The following is a 5000-nucleotide window of genomic DNA, read 5'->3' on the forward strand; positions in this document are numbered from 1 at the left end:
TTTCACTGCCATTTGTGAAAAATCTCATGTCTATCAAAAATTTAAAAAATGTCCGTCTACATGGCAGCCTAGCTTGGAAAACCCTATTCATTTAAAACCCAACCCTGTTTTCAGTTTCCCGTATTTGCAAAAAACTGTTGGGTCGATATCTTCATATTTCCCAGCATAGTGGTGTGAAGCTTGAGATGAAAAGTCAAATTGTTTTTGAAAAATTTGTATGTAGGGTACTTATTCCTATAAATACATTTATGTTTTTATTAGTTGTATATATAATTTTGTATTATCCCTTTTATGTCAATACTTTTCAGAAAGAAATTGAAACAAAAATTTTAAAAATCTTTCCACCACTACAAAAATTTGTAAAAGAAAAAAAAGGAGCGTTACGGGAAATTAACACGGGGCAGTTTTTTTTGGTGTTGGTTAGAAAAGGGGTCAGTTCTACTGACTGTTTTTTAATCTTACTATCCGTAACCAGTTGTATGAAATCACCCCTCCATCAGTTTCTGTTCTGAGAGAAAAAAGAGAGAGAGAGGAGAGAGAGAGAGAGAGAGAGAGAGAGAGAGAAATGTGTCATATAAACTTTATCGCGCGCGCGCGTGTGTTGTGGGGTGTGTGGTGTGTGTGTGTGGTGTGTGTGTTGTGTGTGGTGTTGTGTGTGTGTGGTGTGTTGGGGTTTTGTGGGTTTGGTGTGTGTGTGTGTTTGTTTTTTGGTTTTTTTGTGGTGGTTTGTGGGTGTGTGTGTGTTGTGTGTGTGTGTGTGTTTGGGGGCGGTGTGTTTGTGGTGTGCGGCTGGTGGTGTGTGTGTGATTGTGTGTGTGTGTGTGTGTGTGTTGTGTGTGTGTGTGTTGTGGTTGTGTGTGTGGTGTGTGTTTGTGGGGTGGGGTGTGTGTGTGTGGAGATATGAAAATAACGCATTTGGTCTGTATTCATAAAAAAATAAATAAATACCGAAAAAAAAAAGAGTTAATTCAATGCAGTACAAATTTGATTAAAAAAGAAAAGTGGGCTTTTTTTTTTTTTTTTAAACTCATTTAATAATGCCAAAAACGCAAGCATAAAGGGCAAAGAACTCTTCAGAAAATCAGCATTTTTAATACTGCATTTGAATATATAGCAATTAGTGAGAAAGTTTGCACTTACTTTTTTTAAAACCCCACACAAAAATAATTTTTCAGTTCAGGCGCTGATTTTAAGAGTAAATAATAAAAACTAAAAATTTTGAATATAAACAAACACCACCCACACACACCACACACCCACAACACACACACACACACAACCCCACCCACCACACACACAAACAACCAAAAAAACACACACACACAAACACACACACACACACCACACAAAAAAAACTGCACCCACACCACCACACACACACACACACAAAATAAAAAAAATCACACAACACACCAACACACACACACACACACACACACCACATATATTTTATATATATATATAATATAATAATTATTATATATATATTATATATATATATAACTATATATATTTAATATTTATATATATATATATTATATATTTAATATACTACACACACACACACACACACCACACCACAACCCCACACACCACCCACACATTATATATAAATTTTATTTATATATATATATGAAAATCTGCATACCGTCAATTGGAGTTTGGAGAGGACATCACTTTTTTTTTCCAACAAATTCCTGATTGGAGTTTGAAATGCTTAAGTGGAAATGATATCATATACGCTATTGCTATTATTATTCATAATTATAATCCACACTTAATTTCTTATTGATAGTACTATTGTGATAGTAATGGATTATCATCGTTGTTATATTTTTGTATGAAGAAATTAATACTATATGAAGGATTTACCCTGTTGACAAGCGCGTTCTGCTTGTGAGAATGAAGCACACTCTGAGCTTCATCTCTTAGTGAGTCTACGCTCTACTGAGGAAGTGGGCTCGACGAGAAAGAGGTTTTCTACACCAAACCGACTCGGTTAGTAGATTAATGCCCCCAGGGGCAACCCATATGGTCTGAGGGACTTCAATGCGTCACGGCACTGACAGGGAAGGATCCTTTTTTTATCTCGCATCGGTCCCTATGGCTCTGGTGCTAGGAATATCAATAGCTCATACCTCTAAACCTTGCAAGATCTGGGAGGCTGAGAATTGAGGTCGTGGTACCAGAGACGAGATGTACACGTTGGACTTGGTTACTCCATACGGCGTTCTAGCTAAAGAGATCGACCATATTCTTGTGGCTACTCGCTGGAGGATTCTTCAGAACTGTAGAGCTTTTAGGAGTGCTGAGTTCTTTGCCTACGACTACAGACTTGTGCAACATAAGGTTCCGTCTCAGATACTAAGAGCATCCGCAAATCTCAACGCAGTGTTTCATCTCGAGAGGCTCAAAGAGTGAGAGGTGGCTCAAGGGGTATGCAGTGGCAGTTCGCACATCGGTTTGAGTGCTGGAAACCTGTCAGCTCCTGGGGTCCGACCTCGGCGAAGGAGGCGTTGTCTCGGATGAGGGACGTGAACACTATAGAGATGAGTCCGTGCTGCAGACTGGATGGAACCATGTCTGCACGGAGCTGTCTTGCTCTGCTAGGGCCCTTGAGAATGGGACCAAGGAAACTATCTTAGGGGCATTGTGGAGGAGTTGGACGGTCATTTTGCCAAAATGACCATCGACCTGCTTTCCGAGCCATGCGAAACTCCGTCGATGTCCATCTCTCAATTGGGCTTGGTTGAGGGCAGAGAATGGTCGCATTGTTGTCAGAGCCAGGTGGAGTATTGGGTCCGCTGGGTTGAGTACTTTGAAGCAAACTGTATAGGGTAGATCCCACGACTTCGAACTCCTTGGCTGCACACAGCCCCTAGTGGCTGACCACCAGTCAGTGAGGCACACTTTTCAACAAAGAGGTGAGAAGCGGCTTCTTTCGGCCGCAAGAGTGGAAAGGTTGCTGGTGGTCTGTGGGATGCTGCACGAGTTGTGAAGGGGATGGAGAAGCATGATCTGGGGCTTGCTATGCAGCCTGTAGCGTTTGGTGAGACTAGTACCCATTACTCTTGACGGAAAAGGGGCTTGGTCATCCCTATCGACAAGGGAAAAGCGGGACCAAAGAAGGACTGGAAACTTAAGAGTTCTTACATTGCTTAGTGTACAGGCAAGGTCTCACTAATGCTATGGCGCGAGTGCGCAACTTACCTTTACAAGTACAGAGCTCTAAGCAGTCTGGTTATACAACCAAGAGTCAACTGTAGACCGTCTCTTGGCACGTTGTGTCATTGTGGGAACGCCGGCTTGAGTTTCAACCAAGGTATGATTGCAGCTATGTTGATCCAAGAAGGCTTTAGACTCAGTGCACCAGAAGAGTCTCTGGAGCCCACTGGCGCCTGTGGGGCTCCCATGGGATTATTGGACTTTGCTGTTCTGGCAAAGGGGGGGGGGGGATACTGGCCTTTTTCCGTGTCGCCGGGGTGAGACAGGGATATGTCGCCCCAACCTTTTCAATACTGGACTGGATACTGGGTCGGCTGTGGACTGGGTTCCTGTGGGGCATCAATTGGTAATTTCAGGCAAAATTTTTCACAGACTGACTTGCCGATGATGCAGTGATCCTACTGGGAGACTTGAAGTCTGAAAATAGCCACGAGACGCTGCATTGTTTTTTTGAGGCCCCCGAAGCCGTGGGACTCTCGGTGAACTTAGATACTCAAGACCAAGGTCAGGAATTTGGGAGCTTGTTGGATGCGATGTCAGTCTTTGCATGTTGTGGTGAGAACATTAAGATCTTGGATAGCTCACTTATCTTGGTAGGTAGTGCAGAGTGACGGACGGTTCTGACCAGGAAGCCTCGACAACCTGGTCAGGTTACAGTGTTATGGACTTTTTTACTCAATAGGATTATTTGGCGCTTCGGTATTTAACTAGAAGACAAAGATCCGCTCTCAGATGCTGGTGATCTTATTCTGCGGGTGTAGACCTGACACTGAACAGTGCTCTGAAGGCCCGGACTTGACTCATTGGTACTAAGTGTCTTCGCAGTATCAAGGAATATACCTGGAGGGGCAGTGTCCAATCAGAGGATACTCCCGTGAGACTATCAAGACCTATACCAGTCTGATACGGAGAGGCGCCAACTTCAGCTCCATGGGCATGTGGCTGTTTCGCCTGAGGATAATCCGACTTATAGGGTCATACCGAGGGTGACCAGGCTGGAGAAGACCAAGGGAAGGCCCGGAACTCTGGCAATTCGATCAGAATCTGCCAAGATGGTGGTAAGGATGCTGCTTGGAGGATTGATAGGAGAGGACCCCAGGAGGGAGCAAAGGCTGGCCGCGGCCCAACAGCGCCACTCATGCGTATACCCTTATGACTGATGATGATTACTATTTATGATGTTACTTAATGTCAAGGCTATTGTGATTTTTAATTATGTATTAAAACATCCTTCTATTTATGGTGATTATTATTATGTGAGGTGGTTTTTGCTCTGTGGTATCTAATATATATGTACTGGTGTCTTGGAACGAGCGTTGAAGCCATCTAGGCAAAAAAAGACATGAAGTCCTTTACGTTCAGCCTGTGAGTTTACTTTTATATAAACTATAACTCTTTTAGTTTCATTTATAACTTATATAGAGAGGAAAAAGTAAGATGCGTAAATGTATCTTAGAAATGTATTGTGCTCAAAATAAATATACACGTAAAATTAGTTATAAATCACCTCTTTGAGTCTAATATGCAATGAACAACAGATGAAAGCATACAGCTCACTAACTTGGATGGGTCCTACTAAATCAGGTTCATTAATTTCATTAAGATGATCCTTAAGACAATGAAGTAAGTTGTGTATATTAAAGAATAATCATATAAAAGAGAATCACATATAGCTCCTCAGACAAACAAACAATGTCAGTACTCAGAACTTAAATTTCGGGTGGCGTGGCGAATTCCCCACGTCCAGATCACACAGGGTAATGACACACAGGGTT

The sequence above is a fragment of the Penaeus monodon genome, chromosome 5 (assembly GCF_015228065.2).
Source record: "Penaeus monodon isolate SGIC_2016 chromosome 5, NSTDA_Pmon_1, whole genome shotgun sequence".
NCBI classification, from domain to species: Eukaryota; Metazoa; Arthropoda; class Malacostraca; order Decapoda; family Penaeidae; genus Penaeus; species Penaeus monodon.